Source organism: Pseudophryne corroboree, chromosome 8 (assembly GCF_028390025.1).
Source record: "Pseudophryne corroboree isolate aPseCor3 chromosome 8, aPseCor3.hap2, whole genome shotgun sequence".
Lineage (NCBI taxonomy): Eukaryota > Metazoa > Chordata > Amphibia > Anura > Myobatrachidae > Pseudophryne > Pseudophryne corroboree.
In genome coordinates, this window is record NC_086451.1 from 435,525,100 (window position 1) to 435,544,525 (window position 19,426).

Here is a 19,426-nt window from a genome sequence, read left to right on the forward strand (position 1 = left end):
TTAAGATGAAAATAAATGCAAATGTTGATACTAATGCTAACCCATGCAAGTTGTATCCTATGTTAAACTTCCCCCAGGAATACGACCAAGAAGATGAGCCCACTACGATTTCAGCTCTCTCTCTAGCGGCCACCATAAGCGATACTCCAGTAGGCATCGCCCAACCACCAAGGGAGGCATCAAAAGCCCATAGCTCAGGGACAGGTGAGGTAGTGTCTACAGGTAAGTACGGCACTGTACAATATGCTGAAACTAGTGCACCTCACACTGAAGAATCAAACCAGAGCGAAGTAGTTCAGATTAACCCTGTTAGAGTAATAGCGGTCCCCAATGGTAAGACTGACACAAATGGAGCCACACCCATTAGAAATATTGCAATGCACTGTCCCTGGTCACGAGCAGAATTAAGAACAATTTTGTCTGAATTTCCTGATCCCAGGAAAGATTTAGCCGCATGCCAAAGGTTCATTAAGGACCTAGGAAATTCCACTGAACCAAACAACAAAGATTGGAGAACACTACTGCGGGCATGTCTGCCCTCTAGTGTTGACCCTATTAAGTTTATAGCTGACTGTAAACTAGATCAGGAGGTTCCCCTTACGGATGCATATAATCAAGAAAATGTAATCAGACTCAATCTGCAACTGGGAATATATTTCCCAGCCGTAGTAAAATGGAATAAAATATTCTCCATTAAACAAATGGAAAGGGAAACTGCCCCCGAATATTTCCACAGAGCATTAGAGGAAATGGCTAAATACACTGGGATCATGGACATTGAGGCAAATATACACCATAGAGAGGTAGCGGTGTCCGTACTGATGGACGGTTTAAAGGAGGTATTAAGGAGTAGGGTACAAACTACTCAACCCAACTGGAGAGGTATGTCGGTGGCCGCCTTAAGAGAGACTGCTGCTGGGCACGACAGGAATATTACAAGACACAGGGAGTCACAGAGTGATAAACTGATGGCAATAAGTATCCAGGCCCTCACAACAAGGCCGCCTCAGTCCAGATCACAGGTCCCTGGTGGTAAGCCGCATGTGGTAAAATGTTACAACTGTAGCAGGGAAGGACATTTTGCACGTAACTGTACAAATAACTCACATAATGCACATAAAAACCCTAGACAACGACAGGACATACGAAATTGGAATCAGGGACCACAGAGACGGAGTTATGAGCCACATGCAGGGGAAACAAGAAGGTATCCCCCAAAAAGAGACTGGCAAGTCTCTGATAATACCCACTCACCCTCTCCACAGGTGATAGCCGCAACTGCAATGCAGGGGGGTCACCATATCCAATAGGGGTGTGGCCATACCTGTAATCTGCAGCCAGTAAAATTGATTGCAAATCTTGGAAGTGAACCCGAGATTGCAATAAATGTAGCTGGTAAATCATTAAACTTTCTTGTAGATACGGGGGCGGCCAAATCAGTGATAAATTCGACAGTGGGCATGATAACCACTGGTAAGACAATACCAGCCATGGGAGTAACAGGAGTAGTCCAGCACTACCCTGTTAGCAAACCAGCAGAGATTACAATAGGGCCTTTACATACCAAGCATTCCTTTTTGCTGGCTGCATCGGCACCGACTAATCTCCTGGGAAGAGACTTATTGTGTAAAATGGGGTGCGTCATTTATTGTACTCCTGAAGGTGTATTCTTGGACATACCTGAGAATCACGCTCAGGAAGTGCGAGACATGTTAGACTCCCCATCAAAATTAATGTCACATACCATTATGACAAGTAGGACTCCATCCCAAGTAGAAAAAATGACATCCCAGATACCAGAGTCACTTTGGACTAAAGATGGACAGGACACTGGATTAATGGCAAACGTAGCTCCGGTAGTTGTACAAGTAAAAGATGGTAGGATAGCTCCAAAAATCCCACAGTACCCTCTAAAGCCAGAGGTGGAGTTAGGAGTGTATCCCGTAATAGAGCGCTTGCTACAACAGGGCATTCTGGTAAGAACGTCCAGCACTGCCAATAGTCCCATCTTCCCTGTTAAAAAGAGTGGGGGGAGGGGTTACAGGCTAGTGCAGGATCTAAGGGGGATTAACAAAATAGTTGAGAGTCAGTTCCCCGTAGTGCCAAATCCAGCTGTCATCCTTATGCAAATCCCTCCCACTGCGAAATTTTTCACTGTTATTGACCTCTGCTCCGCCTTCTTTTCGGTACCTCTGCACCCTGACAGCCAATACTTGTTTGCATTCACATACAGAGGAGTCCAATACACATGGACTCGATTACCACAAGGTTTCATAGACAGTCCAAGTATATTTTCCCAGGCTTTGCATGATTGTTTACAGTCTTTCCAACCAGAGAGTGGATCAGTATTAATACAGTACGTGGATGATCTACTACTGTGTTCTGATTCAGTGGAAGCATCCCTGAAAGATACGAAACAGCTCCTGTTTCATCTTTCAGACACAGGACACAAGGTTTCCAAAGACAAGTTACAATTATGCCAAACTAAGGTAAAATATTTGGGACACTGTCTAACACAAGGACTGAGACACCTGTCCGCTGATAGAATTCAAGCAATTAGAGACATGACTCTGCCACAAACCCAGCAACAGATCAGAACATTTTTAGGAATGTGTGGGTATTGCCGTAACTGGATCCCAGGGTTTTCCATTCTAGCGTTACCTTTGCAGGAGATGGTCTCCTCAAACAAACCTGATCGGATTTCGCATACAGACGAGTCCGAGATGGCATTTGAGAGACTTAAACAGTGCCTAACGCAGGCACCAGCATTAGGTATGCCAGACTATGGGAAACCCTTTGAGCTGTACGGAACAGAAAGTGCTGGTTGCGCGGCAGGCGTCCTAACCCAAAAGCACGGTGATGCCAGCAGGCCAGTAGCATACTATAGCGCTCAGCTAGATACGGTAGCGCGATCCCTCCCCACATGCTTGCGAAGCGTTGCTGCGATAGCATTGCTAGTAACAAAAAGCGAAGATGTAGTGCTAGGTCACAACCTCACAATTCATACACCACATGCAGTGTCAGCCTTGCTAAATTCTGCCCAAACCAGGCACGTCTCATCAGCGCGGTTTACAAGATGGGAATTGGCACTAATGGCCCCCGTAAACATCACCATAAGGAGATGCAGTGCATTAAATCCTGCAACATATCTCCCAGGTGTGCCTGGAAAGGCACAAAGGGTGGAGGATGAGAGTGGTGGGGAAGGAGAATTTAATACAAAGGAGGACACACATGATTGTATGGAATATTTGACCCAAAATTTTACCGCAAGGCCTGACATCAGTGACAACCCACTGGAAGATGTAGATCTAACTTTCTACACGGACGGTAGTTGTCACAGACAGTCAGACTCGGGAGACTTGTGTACTGGATACGCAGTCGTAGATGACCAAGGCACCATAGAAGCAGAACCGCTAGGCCCACCTCACTCAGCCCAGGTTGCTGAACTGGTCGCCCTAACCAGAGCATGTGAATTGGCTAAGGGCAAATCAGCCAATATCTACACCGACTCTAGATACGCATTCGGGGTAGTCCATGATTTCGGAGCCCTATGGCGCCTCAGAAATTTCATGACGGCAGCTGGTACACCGGTAGCGCATGCAGCTCACATCAAAAGGCTTCTAACAGCGATACAGGAACCCGACAGAGTGGCTGTTATCAAGTGTAAAGCACACACATATAGTCAAGATCCAGTATCACTTGGTAAAAGCCGAGCAGACGAAGCTGCTAAGTTAGCAGCCGGTACCCCCAGACAGACAGACACCACACAACTGATGGTATTTAATACCATCAACACACAGAAGTTGTGTGAAATGCAAAATTTGTGTTCCACACAGGAAAAGGCAGTCTGGAAGGCAAAGGGATATGGCCAGGAGTCCTCAGGACTCTGGACGGATGGACATGGTAAACCGGTGGCCCCCAGAGCATATCTTCCATGTTTAGCTGAGGCAGCTCACGGGCTGACTCATCTGGGCAAGGAAGGAATGTGCAAGTTGGTAAGAGCATATTGGTGCGCCCCAGGATTTTCATCTCATGCAGGTAAGAGAGCAATGTCATGCCTTACCTGTTTGAGAAAGAACATCGGAAAGGCAATACCAACAGAACCATCTCATATCCCACCTGCAGGCGGCCCTTTCCAGGTAATACAGATTGACTTCATTCAATTACCCCCTTGTCGAAATTTGAAATATGTACTTGTTTGTATAGATGTTTTTTCAAATTGGGTCGAAGCATTTCCTGCGGCCACAAATACCGCTATGTTTACTGCTAAGAAAATTGTGCAGGAATTTGTATGTAGATATGGTATCCCTAGAATTATCGAAAGTGATAGGGGTACCCATTTTACAGGTGATGTCTTTCAAGGAATGTGTAAGTTGATGGGAATTGATAGCAAGCTGCACACTCCATACCGTCCACAGGCGAGTGCGAAGGTGGAAAGAGTGAACAGCACTATTAAAAATAAACTGAGCAAAGTTATGGCAGAGACAGGATTGACATGGCCAGAAGCTTTACCCATTGTACTGTACAGCATCAGAACCACTCCCAGGTCCCCTCTTAATCTGTCTCCCTTTGAAATCTTGTTTGGTCGACAACCGCATGTTATGATTAACCCTCAGGATGATTTGAAGTGTAACAATGAAATGACTGTAAAATACTTGATTAACATGAGTAAACAGTTAAGGAATCAAAATGATAATTTGAAGTTGGTGATTCCTGATTTACCAGATAGTAATTGTCATGACATTGAACCTGGGGATTATGTAATGATACGGAATTTTCTACGCTCAGGTTGCCTTATTGACAGATGGGAAGGACCATACCAAGTCTTATTGACTAGCACTACAGCATTGAAAGTTGCCGAGAGAGAGACTTGGGTTCATTCGTCCCATTGTAAGAAGGTTGCTGATCCAGAGAGGTCCCGTGATAAGGAACAGACGGTAGAGGAAGTTGTATCACTGGAGTGTCTGTTCCAGGAGGACTGAGGCGGCACCTGAGCATTGAAAATCACAAGATCAAAAGCAGTTGTCGATTCCCTGTTCCCTTTTATTGTTTTTCTCCACTTCCCATCCCCTCTCCCTCAATTATTTTTTCCCCCTTCTCATTCTTCTCCGTTTCCCCCTATAAGATGGACTTGCCCCAAGAGACTGTGATCCGGATTTTCCTGTTGACCATGATGTTGACCAGAGCAGTCTGTTCCGGCGAGAGTACCATGGAGGTCGAGAAAGGTTCTGGAATGGGTTCTGATGACAAAGATGGAGGCGTAGTTTTCCAAGAGCAACCTAATCAACAAGTAAAGGCGAGTATCAGAAAACGATCCGATAACATTGACAATAGAAGGAATTGTGAAGGATTGTTAGCTGAAGAAAACTGTATCTGTAGGCTCTGTGACAATGTGGTTGAGGATGGGTGCATCAAGAAATGCCAATCCAGTTTTAATATCCACATGGACCGGCACCCCTTGAGTGACTATCACTCCTTAGTGGGTAGTGTGTTAAATCAAACAGATTGTTGGGTATGCTCTCAAGTACCTCAAGGTCATAGCAAATCAGGACTAGTACCATTTCCTTTAACGATAGGGGAGGTACTTGAGCTAAAGGGTGGGAGACCGGTGGACAGGAGGTTTAATATCTCCAGTCCTCCTAGTTTGAAGCTCCACCAATATCATGTGGATAGATCCCTAATATGTTTTAACATTACCAATCCCCGAAAGCCGGGAAATTGGGAAGTGTCATGGAGTAACCAAACCATGACCTTTTCATATAGAGCAGATAGAATGCCGACAGATACAGAGCTTATACGCCACATAGCCAGTAGAGAAAAATCTTTCCGATATAGGTATACCCTAGGAAGTAGGATTACGAGAGTTGGAGAGGTATCACCAGGATACTGCGCACATATCGTACAAACTGATACGTGTACTAAACAGATGGGAGCATTAGGGTTAGGAGATTTCACATGGAAGATGTGTAATATGGTTATGTCCTACTCCGTCCCATATGTTCTCCCCGATGATGCATATTTCATATGCGGGAGGAAGGCGTATAAGTGGCTTGCCCCAAACTCTGAAGGATTGTGTTATATTGGAAAAGTACTGCCTGAGGTAATGACTGTATCACATGCCAAAATGAAAGATATACACCGTGTTGCCCAAGCTCCTTATACTCATACCCATTACGAGCACGTAGTTAAACGGCACCTGATAGAAAGAACAGAGCATCCGGCCTCTGACATGATCCATGAATCCACCGGGATTCAGTTTCTAATCGCGTTAGACATCACTCGCACCGCCAGAGGAGTGTTGAATTATAAATACATATCTGCGCTCGCAAATTTGTTAGATAATATCACAGAAATGTATGATGACACGTTTAGGTATACTGGAAGAGAACTTCAAGCTTATAAAACAGAACTGGTCCAGCATAGAATGGTTCTTAATTATCTCACAGCAGTGACAGGCGGATATTGTGTCACACTGGCAACGCAGTACGGCGTGAAATGCTGCACATATATAACGAATAGTACCGAGGATCCGGTCGAGGTCATAGACCAAAAGATGGACGATATTCTCCAATTGAAGTGGGAATTTCGCAGGAGACACAATCTCACTCTTGCTGCTGTAGGTAATAAGCTGACTGGTTGGGTGTCATGGTTGAACCCGCGAAATTGGTTCTCTGGTTTAGGAGAATGGGCTCAAGGAGTCATAATGGATGTTGGGAAGTTTCTTCTATGTATCTTAGGTGTTGTCATATCCATTGGCTTGATATTTAGATGCGGTCAGGCTTTAATAAAGTGCAAACGAAGTACCAGGGTGATGAGTTTAAGGAGTGAGGAAACTGTAATTCCAATGGATTTAATTTATGACCCAAATGTAGAAACAATGATGTGATGAAAATGCGATTTCTACGGTCCGTTTCTTTCACCTGTTTTTCTGGTTTTTCCAAGGTAAAAAGACCCACTTTTGACGAGGAATTTGATGATCCTGTATACAGACAACTGATGGATTAAAGAAGAAGTTTTGACAACCTTATACACAGATATTTGATGAACAATGCCATAGACCCCCAGTTTCCCTAGAAATTTTAAAATTACGCTAGCCCAACACTTTTGTAAGCCTATGGACATTGACAAAGCTTTTTGCCCACACGCCTTTTGGCAAAAGCACAAAGAAGACTGCATTCAACAGACCCCGAACAAGACTTCAACCGACAAATGTTCATTAACCTGACATAGAATACCACTGCATTTACCATAAGTGTTCTTTTTCTTCATCTCTACAACCTTCAGGTAATGACACACATAGTCGATAGGGAATACAGGCACAGATATCAGCAATCACATATTCCCCCATTCATGTATCATCAACTAAAATGTGCTCCCCCATTTTGTTACAACCACAGCCGAAAAGAGCTCGGTAAAGTTTGACAGCCCATCCACAGACCCGTACCACGGGATAAGAAGGAATTCAAATGTATACTTCGCAATACCTCGAAGCTTGATTTAAAACACGTACGGCACGATGATACATGACCCCCCAAACATGGATTCATACACACATGCTTCTACTATCCCACTAGGTCATACCCTCTTCACACCTTCTCCTCTCTCCTCCCTTACCCAACCATGGAAATGTATTAACCCCTGACATATATTTTTCTCGTTTTGAAATGTTTTAGGAAGTGGCAGATGTTGTTGACTGCCAAAGGGTGGACTGTCAAAGTCAGAAAAATATCACTATGCACACTGCCATATTTGCACCTCATATGTGTCCCTGCTGCGCATGCGTGCGCTCTCCCGTGCGTGCGCATACTCGCTGTTGCGGGCACCCGCAGGCGCACGGTATGCGCATTTACGGTAGAGATTGTATGCGTCTAGCGGGCGACTCGTTCGTTACATATTTTCACTATATAATGTATTTTAAAGATCATGGTCCGTTTGATAGATTCTGAAAGTTTAGTTAATGTAGCATGTTCCTGGACAGAGAGATCCCTCTTTGTATTGAACGAAGGGTCCAACAGGAGTCATACAGTGATGTTTAGTATCCATCGGAAGAGTATTTAATTAGCAATATTCCGGTGTTGGTTTGGAGCGGATTAATCGCTCGTGCGAATAGTTATGGACATAAGAAGTTTATGTCCATTTACTATTATTTGCACTTACTTAGCCATGCGGCGGGAAACCTAGTATCCCACCCACCTGAGCAGTTGGAAATAGCCACAGCCCACCTGTATGAATCAACCTATGACCTTTTGTTATAATGCGAAGCCGAATTCCTGTGTCCAATGAACAATAAGAATATAGGGACCATTGTACTGTATTGTGTGCAGTGTATATAAGGGTCACCGTCCCCAGGCCAGCCGGTACTCTCTCTTCAACAGTTATCGCTGATAATTGGAGGACTGGATTCCGGTTGCGCCTGCGTGTGTTCCCCGTATGGTATGTTTCTCTGTTGCCACTTTGTTACCCGTATGTAGTTAGCCATTCACACTTAGTCTCTGTATTTGTAATACGATCGTTCTCTATTGTGCATGTTACTGTCTAGATACTTTGCTAGAATTATATGTTAGTTTGTAGCGTATGACTTGTGAACTGTTTCCCCTTTTGAAGTAACTTTAGATATGTGTTAGTAAAAGGTTTTGGACCCTTAAAACGGTAGTGTGTATTCGTTATATTGCAAGGGGTAATAGGAGCGTCTCGATCGCTCGAACAGTTTTAGTATCTATAAGGTTAAACAGCGTTGCATAACTACAGTGGTTCTAGTACAAGGTATACAGCATAAGAATATCTTTCCAGCGTGTTACATACAAGTTTTACTGATTGTTATCCAGTTAGCGTCTGCGCCGCTCGTGATCTCCTCGTGGTCCCGAGCGTCCGCTACGCTAATAGCGTAGCATTACGTTAGTCGCTCACCTATAGTGTGCCCGATACCACCAACGTATTCTCGCGAGCGTTTGTGTCGCTCGAGCGGCTCGCTCCCGATTTAGCGTCCGCTACGCTAAGAGCGTACCCTTACGGTACCTCGTACGCCAATTGCGTACTGTGTCTCTTAACCTCTTAGAGTGTTTAATAAGGTAATCAAATCAGCATTCTCAATGTGTACCCTCGTGTCAGGGACAGGGGGTTCCTCAGTAATATGCGAAACCTCTTTAATGGCCATAATCATGTACCGAATACCTTTTGCCACCTTCGGCTGTAATTTAGCATCTTCATAGTCGACACTAGAATCAGAATCTGTGTCGGTATCTGTGTCATCGATCTGGGATATTGTGCGCTTCTGAGACCCCGACGGGCCTGGCGCCACAGGGACAGGCATGGACTGGGTACCTGACTGATCCCTAGCTTCTGCCTTGTCTAACCTTTTATGCAATAGATTGACATTTGCATTCAAGAAATTCAGCATATCCACCCATTCCGGTGTCGGCGTTGCCGACGTCGACCTGACATTCAAACACTCCCCCTCCACAGTAAGCGAGCCTTCCTCGTCAAACATGTCGACACACGCGTACCGACACACTTCACACACACAGGGAACCCCTTTTCTGAAGACAGTATCCCTGTCAAGGCCCTTTGGAGAGACAGAGAGAGAGAGTGCCAGCACACACCCCAACGCAATAACCCTGGAAACCAACACAATGTTTTTCCCCAGCAGCGCTGTGTAATATGTAAACCGCTAATTATGTGCCCCCCCCTCTCTTTTAAGCACCCTTTCACCGTGTGTAAGCAGGGGAGAGTCCGGGGAGCTTCCTCTCAGCAGTGCTGTGGAGAGAAAATGCGCTGGTGAGTGCTGAGGGAGAAGCCCCGCCCCCTCGGCGGCGGGCTTCTGTCCCGCTCAAACTTAGTAAAATATGGCGGGGGCTCTTTTATATACATGTACAGAGCTCACCTGTACATGTATATAGTTTTTTTGCCATGCAGAGGTTTATATTGCTGCCCAGGGCGCCCCCCCCCCTGCGCCCTGCACCCTAACAGTGACCGGAGTGTGTTAGGTGTATGGGAGCAATGACGCACAGCTGCAGTGCTGTGCATTACCTCAGTGAAGCTGAAGGCTTCTGCCGCCCGAGACGTCTTCTGACTTCTGTACTTCTGGCTCTGTGAGGAGAACGGCGGTGCGGCTCCGGGGGTAGACGCCCAGTAAGAACCTACGTTCACCCCCTCTGGAGCTAATGGTGTCCAGTAGCCGAGGAAGCAGAGCCTATCTTTGACAAGAAGGTCTGCTCCTCTCTCCTCAGTCCCTCGATGCAGGGAGCCTGTTGCCAGCAGTGCTCCCTGTGAAAAAGTAGAAAGAAAAATCCAAACAAAAATGCTTCAAGGCAGAGAACTCTGGAGAGCTCTCTGCAGTGCACCCATCTTGCTCTGGGCACAGTGTAAAACTGAGGTCTGGAGGAGGGGCATAGAGGGAGGAGCCAGTGCACACCCAGAATCCAAAGCTTTCTAAGGGTGCCCTATCTCCTGCAGAGCCCGTCTATTCCCCATGGTCCTTACGGAGTCCCAGCATCCTCAAGGACGTTAGAGAAAATAAGAATTTACTTACCGATAATTCTATTTCTCATAGTCCGTAGTGGATGCTGGGGACTCCGAAAGGACCATGGGGAATAGCGGCTCCGCAGGAGACTGGGCACAAAAGTAAAAAGCTTTAGGACTACCTGGTGTGCACTGGCCCCTCCCCCTATGACCCTCCTCCAAGCCTCAGTTAGGATACTGTGCCCGGACGAGCGTACACAATAAGGAAGGATTTTAAATCCCGGGTAAGACTCATACCAGCCACACCAATCACACCGTACAACTTGTGATCTGAACCCAGTTAACAGCATGATAACAGAAGGAGCCTCTGAAAAGATGGCTCACAACAACAATAACCCGATTTTTGTAACAATAACTATGTACAAGTAATGCAGACAATCCGCACTTGGGATGGGCGCCCAGCATCCACTACGGACTATGAGAAATAGAATTATCGGTAAGTAAATTCTTATTTTCTCTAACGTCCTAGTGGATGCTGGGGACTCCGAAAGGACCATGGGGATTATACCAAAGCTCCCAAACGGGCGGGAGAGTGCGGATGACTCTGCAGCACCGAATGAGAGAACTCCAGGTCCTCCTCAGCCAGGGTATCAAATTTGTAGAATTTAGCAAACGTGTTTGCCCCTGACCAAGTAGCTGCTCTGCAAAGTTGTAAAGCCGAGACCCCTCGGGCAGCCGCCCAAGATGAGCCCACTTTCCGTGTGGAATGGGCTTTTACAGATTTTGGCTGTGGCAGGCCTGCCACAGAATGTGCAAGCTGAATTGTACTACAAATCCAACGAGCAATCGTCTGCTTAGAAGCAGGAGCACCCAGCTTGTTGGGTGCATACAGGATAAACAGCGAATCAGATTTTCTGACTCCAGCCGTCCTGGAAACATATATTTTCAGGGCCCTGACTACGTCCAGCAACTTGGAATCCTCCAAGTCCCTAGTAGCCGCAGGCACCACAATAGGCTGGTTTAAGTGAAATGCTGAAACCACCTTAGGGAGAAATTGAGGACGAGTCCTCAATTCTGCCCTGTCCGTATGAAAAATTAGGTAAGGGCTTTTATAGGATAAAGCCGCCAATTCTGAGACACGCCTGGCTGAAGCCAGGGCTAACAGCATTACCACTTTCCATGTGAGATATTTTAAGTCCACAGTGGTGAGTGGTTCAAACCAATGTGATTTTAGGAATCCCAAAACTACATTGAGATCCCAAGGTGCCACTGGAGGCACAAAAGGAGGCTGTATATGCAGTACTCCCTTGACAAACGTCTGAACTTCAGGAACAGAAGCTAGTTCTTTTTGGAAGAATATTGACAGGGCCGAAATTTGAACCTTAATGGACCCTAATTTGAGGCCCATAGACAGTCCTGTTTGCAGGAAATGCAGGAATCGACCCAGTTGAAATTCCTCTGTAGGGGCCTTCCTGGCCTCGCACCACGCAACATATTTACGCCAAATACGGTGATAATGTTGTACGGTTACATCCTTCCTGGCTTTGATCAGGGTAGGGATGACTTCATCCGGAATGCCTTTTTCCTTCAGGATCCGGCGTTCAACCGCCATGCCGTCAAACGCAGCCGCGGTAAGTCTTGGAACAGACATGGTCCCTGCTGGAGCAGGTCCTTTCTTAGAGGTAGAGGCCACGGGTCTTCCGTGAGCATCTCTTGAATTTCCGGGTACCAAGTCCTTCTTGGCCAATCCGGAGCCACGAGTATAGTCTTTACTCCTCTCCTTCTTATGATTCTCAGTACTTTTGGTATGAGAGAAAGAGGAGGGAACACATACACTGACTGGTACACCCACGGTGTTACCAGAGCGTCCACAGCTATTGCCTGAGGGTCCCTTGACCTGGCGCAATATCTGTCCAGTTTTTTGTTGAGGCGGGACGCCATCATGTCCACCTTTGGTTTTTCCCAACGGTTCACAATCATGTGGAAGACTTCTGGGTGAAGTCCCCACTCCCCCGGGTGAAGATCGTGTCTGCTGAGGAAGTCTGCTTCCCAGTTGTCCACTCCCGGAATGAACACTGCTGACAGTGCTATCACATGATTTTCCGCCCAGCGAAGAATCCTTGCCACTTCCATCATTGCCCTCCTGCTTCTTGTGCCGCCCTGTCTGTTTACGTGGGCGACTGCCGTGATGTTGTCCGACTGGATCAACACCGGCTGACCCTGAAGCAGAGGTCTTGCCTGACTTAGGGCATTGTAAATGGCCCTTAGTTCCAGGATATTTATGTGAAGTGACGTTTCCATGCTTGACCACAAGCCCTGGAAATTTCTTCCCTGTGTGACTGCTCCCCAGCCTCTCAGGCTGGCATCCGTGGTCACCAGGACCCAATCCTGAATGCCGAATCTGCGGCCCTCTAGGAGATGAGCACTCTGTAACCACCACAGGAGAGACACCCTTGTCCTTGGAGACAGGTTATCCGCTGATGCATTTGAAGATGCGATCCGGACCATTTGTCCAGCAGATCCCACTGAAAAGTTCTTGCGTGGAATCTGCCGAATGGAATCGCTTCGTAAGAAGCCACCATCTTTCCCAGGACCCTTGTGCATTGATGTACTGACACTTGGCCTGGTCTTAGGAGGTTCCTGACTAGGTCGGATAACTCCCTGGCTTTCTCTTCCGGGAGAAACACCTTTTTCTGTACTGTGTCCAGAATCATCCCTAGGAACAGCAGACGTGTCGTCGGAATCAGCTGCGATTTTGGAATATTTAGAATCCAGCCGTGCTGTCGTAGTACTACTTGAGATAGTGCTACTCCGACCTCTAACTGTTCTCTGGACCTTGCCCTTATCAGGAGATCGTCCAAGTAAGGGATAATTAAGACGCCTTTTCTTCGAAGAAGAATCATCATTTCGGCCATTACCTTGGTAAAGACCCGGGGTGCCGTGGACAATCCAAACGGCAGCGTCTGAAACTGATAGTGACAGTTCTGTACCACAAACCTGAGGTACCCTTGGTGAGAAGGGCAAATTGGGACATGGAGGTAAGCATCGTTGATGTCCAGCGACACCATATAGTCCCCTTCTTCCAGGTTCGCTATCACTGCTCTGAGTGACTCCATCTTGAACTTGAACCTTTTTATGTAAGTGTTCAAGGATTTCAGATTTAAAATGGGTCTCACCGAGCCGTCCGGCTTCGGTACCACAAACAGCGTGGAATAATACCCCTTTCCCTGTTGTAGGAGGGGTACCTTGATTATCACCTGCTGGGAATACAGCTTGTGAATGGCTTCCAATACCGCCTCCCTGTCGGGGGGAGACGTTGGTAAAGCAGACTTCAGGAACCGGCGAGGGGGAGACGTCTCGAATTCCAATTTGTACCCCTGAGATACTACCTGCAGGATCCAGGGGTCCACTTGCGAGTGAGCCCACTGCGCGCTGAAATTCTTGAGACGGGCCCCCACCGTGCCTGAGTCCGCTTGTAAGGCCCCAGCGTCATGCTGAGGACTTGGCAGAAGCGGGGGAGGGCTTCTGTTCGTGGGAAGAGGCTGTCTGCTGCAGTCTTTTTCCCCTTCCTCTGCCCCGGGGCAGATATGAGTGACCTTTTGCCCGCTTGCCCTTATGGGGACGAAAGGACTGAGCCTGAAAAGACGGTATCTTTTTCTGCTGCGAGGTGACTTGGGGTAAAAAGGTGGATTTCCCAGCCGTTGCCGTGGCCACCAGGTCCGATATTGGAATCCGCATCCCCTGACCACTGTCGCGTCCATAATCCTCTTCTGGCAGAAATGGACATCGCACTTACTCTTGATGCCAGAGTGCAAATATCCCTCTGTGCATCTCGCATATATAGAAATGCATCCTTTAAATGCTCTATAGTCAATAATATATTGTCCCTGTCCAGGGTATCAATATTTTCAGTCAGGGAATCCGACCAAGCCACCCCAGCACTGCACATCCAGGCTGAGGCGATTGCTGGTCGCAGTATAATACCAGTATGTGTGTATATACTTTTAAGGATATTTTCCAGCTTCCTATCAGCTGGTTCCTTGAGGGCGGCCGTATCAGGAGACGGTAACGCCACTTGTTTTGATAAGCGTGTGAGCGCCTTATCTACCCTAGGGGGTGTTTCCCAACGCGCCCTAACCTCTGGGGGGAAAGGGTATAATGCCAATAACTTTTTAGAAATTAGCAGTTTTTTATCGGGGGAAACCCACGCTTCATCACACACCTCATTTAATTCATCTGATTCGGGAAAAACTACGGGTAGTTTTTTCACACCCCACATAATACCCTTTTTTGTGGTACTTGTAGTATCAGAAATGTTCAAAACCTCCTTCATTGCCGTGATCATGTAACGTGTGGCCCTACTGGAAAATACGTTTGTTTCCTCACCGTCGACACTGGAGTCAGTGTCCGTGTCTGTGTCTGTATCGACCTGAGGTAACGGGCGCTTTAGAGCCCCTGACGGTGTTTGAGACGCCTGTACAGGTATTAACTGATTTGCCGGCTGTCTCATGTCGTCAACAGTCTTTTGTAAAGTGCTGACACTATCACGTAATTCTTTCCATAAGACCATCCAGTCAGGTGTCGACTCCCTAGGGGGTGACATCACTAACACAGGCAATTGCTCCGCCTCCACACCATTTTCCTCCTCGTACATGTCGACACAACGTACCGACACACAGCACACACACAGGGAATGCTCTGATAGAGGACAGGACCCCACTAGCCCTTTGGGGAGACAGAGGGAGAGTTTGCCAGCACACACCAGAGCGCCATATATATACAGGGATAACCTTATATAAGTGTTTTTCCCTAATATAGCTGCTGTATATATTTATATGCCAATTTAGTGCCCCCCCTCTCTTGTTTTACCCTGTTTCTGTAGTGCAGGACTGCAGGGGAGAGTCAGGGAGCCTTCCTCCAACGGAGCTGTGAGGAAAAAATGGCGCTAGTGTGCTGAGGAGATAGGCTCCGCCCCCTTCTCGGCGGCCTTTCTCCCGCTTTTTTATGTAAAAATTGGCAGGGGTTAAATGCATCCATATAGCCCAGGAGCTATATGTGATGTATTTTTTGCCAAAAAAGGTGTTTTTATTGCGTCTCAGGGCGCCCCCCCCAGCGCCCTGCACCCTCAGTGACCGGAGTGTGAAGTGTGCTGAGAGCAATGGCGCACAGCTGCAGTGCTGTGCGCTACCTTATTGAAGACAGGACGTCTTCTGCCGCCGATTTTCCGGACCTCTTCAGTCTTCTGGCTCTGTAAGGGGGCCGGCGGCGCGGCTCTGGGACCCATCCATGGCTGGGCCTGTGATCGTCCCTCTGGAGCTAATCGGTGCAGTGAGCCTGTTGCCAGCAGGTCTCACTGAAAATAAAAAACCTACTTTAAACTTTTACACTAAGCAGCTCAGGAGAGCCCCTTAGCCTGCACCCGTCTCGTTCGGGCAAAAAAATCTAACTGAGGCTTGGAGGAGGGTCATAGGGGGAGGGGCCAGTGCACACCAGGTAGTCCTAAAGCTTTTTACTTTTGTGCCCAGTCTCCTGCGGAGCCGCTATTCCCCATGGTCCTTTCGGAGTCCCCAGCATCCACTAGGACGTTAGAGAAATATATATTAGAGTGGGCATTTTAAATATTTGTGAGAAATCAATTTGGCATTCACAACACATTGGCTATATTCACGCAACTGATCAATGATTTTCAACTGCGCAGGCTAAAAACTTGCACAGCACATGCGTCCCATGGTGTGTACAGTGTACAGAGGGCCTGATTTTAATTTGTACGCAGACCTTATGGTTTAGGTACAAATCCGATATTTGCTGATCTGCACACGTGCGGAGTGAGTGGCACTGGCCAGCGTTCCCGAAAACAAAGGGGTGTTGCCTCTGTTTTCTGGGAGTGCCAAGGCTAGGGTCTGCAATATGCAGACCCAGATTTCAGACACAGCAGCGGATCAAACATGTATCAGAATCAGCTTTATTGGCCAGGTATACTTGCATATACTAGGAATTTGTCTTTGGTTTGCTATACAACAGCCAAGTAGGTAACAGATAAGCAGGTGGGGGGCAAGTAAAGTCATACAGATAGGTATACCGTAAGGACACAAGTTAGTTACATGTACGTCTAGGAGTTCAGCAGGCGGACCGCTTGGAGAAAGAAACTTGAGGCATCTGGCGGGGATGGCCCTGTAACGCCTGCCTGGGGTCATCCCCGCCAGGATGGCCCCAGTATCCCAGTATGCAGGAGGCGCCTCTCTGGTCCCGCAGAGTGATATGAAGCTGTATCCTCCTACACAGCAGTGGATCACACGTGCATACAGTAGACGCCTCTCTGGCAGAGGCTGATTTATACCTCATGGGGCCCTAAGTGAAATACCGATTTGGGGCCTCCCTACCTCAAACAATCCATAGCACTATATCTTTGTTCTGACTTATGCCCCCTTACATTACAGATGGAGTTTCGTCTGTGCCTGGGCCTATCACCGTGTCTGGGGCGCGCACGTGTCCGTGACACGCACGCGCCCCATTCACTAGAATGAGAGAGTCTGTGTGCACTCCCGGCGGGGCTAAGCGGCGACCAATCAGAGTGTGTCCTATAGAGGTACTGTGTGCGTGCACGCTAAAAAAATGGGTGTGGCCAATTAAAATGGGACGTGATACACAGACATATACCCCCAATAGTGCAGTGCCAGATCCACAAATGCCCCCACAGTGCCAGGTATACAAATGCCCCCACAGTGCTAGATCCACAAATGCCCCCACAGTGCCAGGTATACAAATGCCCCCACAGTGCCAGATCCACAATTGCCCCCACAGTGTCAGGTAATACCTGGCACTGTGGGGGCAATTGTGGATCTGGCACTGTGGGGGCAATTGTATACCTGACAGGTATACAAATGCCCACACAGTGCCAGGTAAACAATTGCCCCCACAGTGCCAGGTATACAAATGCCCCCACAGTGCTAGATCCACAAATGCCCCCACAGTGCCAGGTATACAAATGCCCCCACAGTGCTAGATCCACAAATGCCCCCACAGTGCCAGGTATACAAATGCCCCCACAGTGCCAGATCCACAATTGCCCCCACAGTGTCAGGTAATACCTGGCACTGTGGGGGCAATTGTGGATCTGGCACTGTGGGGGCAATTGTATACCTGACAGGTATACAAATGCCCACACAGTGCCAGGTAAACAATTGCCCCCACAGTGCCAGGTATACAAATGCCCCACAGTGCCAGCCAATTTCCCCCACAGTGCCAGGTATACAATTGCCCCCACAGCAGTGTTGCTGCTGCTGCTCCTCCGGCTGTGATGTGAGGGTGTCAGGAGGAGAGCTCAGAGAGCGGGCGCGCGGCTATGTTTGGCACCGGCGTGTAGGACTGCAAACTAGCCGCCGGTTCGTGAGCCAATCAGAGCTCGCGGACCGTCAGGGGAGCTCCTGATTGGCTGCCGGTCCGCGAGCTCCGATTGGCTCACGAACCGGCGGCTGGTTTGAAGTCCGCTACACGCCGCCAGACATAGCCGCGCTGGCGCGCTCTCCTCTCCTGACAGCTGCGACACGCTGCCGCCGGACTGAGTGGAAGCGTGTCTCAGTGACACAAGCGGGGGGGCCCACTTTAGCAGACCGCTTTGGTTGCCTAGCAGTAAATCCACCTCTGCTCTCTCGCAGAGTGATCTGTTGTTATGTCCCACTGCGGTGTCTGAGATCACACACGTATGCAGGTGGCGCCTCTCCGGTCTCGCAGAGTGATCTGATGCTGCGTTCTCAGACACATTAGCATATGATAGCATCCAAGGACGCAGCAGCGATGCAAAGAACCTCCACATCTTAACCAGACCCGGCATCAAAGGACCAACTGAGACGCACGGTCTCATAAGCGCATTGGACGTTCCTGGGTGGTAACTATTCAGACGCACAGAGATGTACCACTTTACTAGTATTATGGGAGTGTCGCAGAACTGGTTGCGAAAATCAAACCGCCTACATTGGAGGCCATTCTCCGACAGGGATTCTGTAACTGGTGGTGCAAGTTTCCATGGTGCGGCCGATGGTTGCGCCTAAAAAACGTACCAAGCGGGATTGTAGCGGCTAAAGATGCACAAAGTATGTAAGTCATGTCACTCCACGTCTTGCCGCTTCTCAGTACAGAAGGCGGAGCTGCTTACTGTACTATTGGGTACATAGGCAGAGAGTATGACTTGTGTCTTTTCAAGCTACGACTTTCACAAGGTCATAGGCTAGGTAAGGAAATATTTACTTACAGCACTCTAATCACTGGAGGGAATTTCTTTTGTCACAAAACAACTGCCGAGCACTGAGTGACATCAGAGAATGTCAACGTCAATGACATCAGACATAAGGAATTATTTGGGGCGTTTCTGATCGTCTATCTCTGTCCTAAGGTAAATCAGTTTACTGTATTACTTCATGCTGTTACATTCATCTGCTTGTCAAGATAAGAGTCCATTCTCAGTCAAGCAGCTAGGAATGAGGATTAGCACTCATACACAAATGGGCATATTCAATTAATTGCTGGCTAAAATCCGTGCAGCGTGGGCAATGAAACAGCCATTTTTCTGTGCCTAATATCAGAATCAGCTTTATTGGCCAGGTATACTTGCGTATACTAGGAATTTGTCTTTGGTTTGCTATACAACAGCCAAGTAGGTAACAGATAAGCAGGTGGGGGGGGGTGGGGGGGGGGGAGTAAAGTCATACAGATATGTATACCGTAGGGACGCAAGTGAGTTACATGTACGTCTAGTCAGTCAATGTTCAGAAGTTCAGCAGGCGGACCACTTGGGGAAAGACACTTTTGAGGCTTCTGGTGGACCCGGCGGGGACGGCCCTGTAACGCCTGCCTGAAGGAAGCAAGTTAAACATGCTCAAGTTAAATATGCTGTGGCCGGGGTGTAGCTGGTCCTTTACTATCTTCGTTGCCCGCTTTTTAGCTCTGGACAAGTACAGGTCCTGGACTGAGG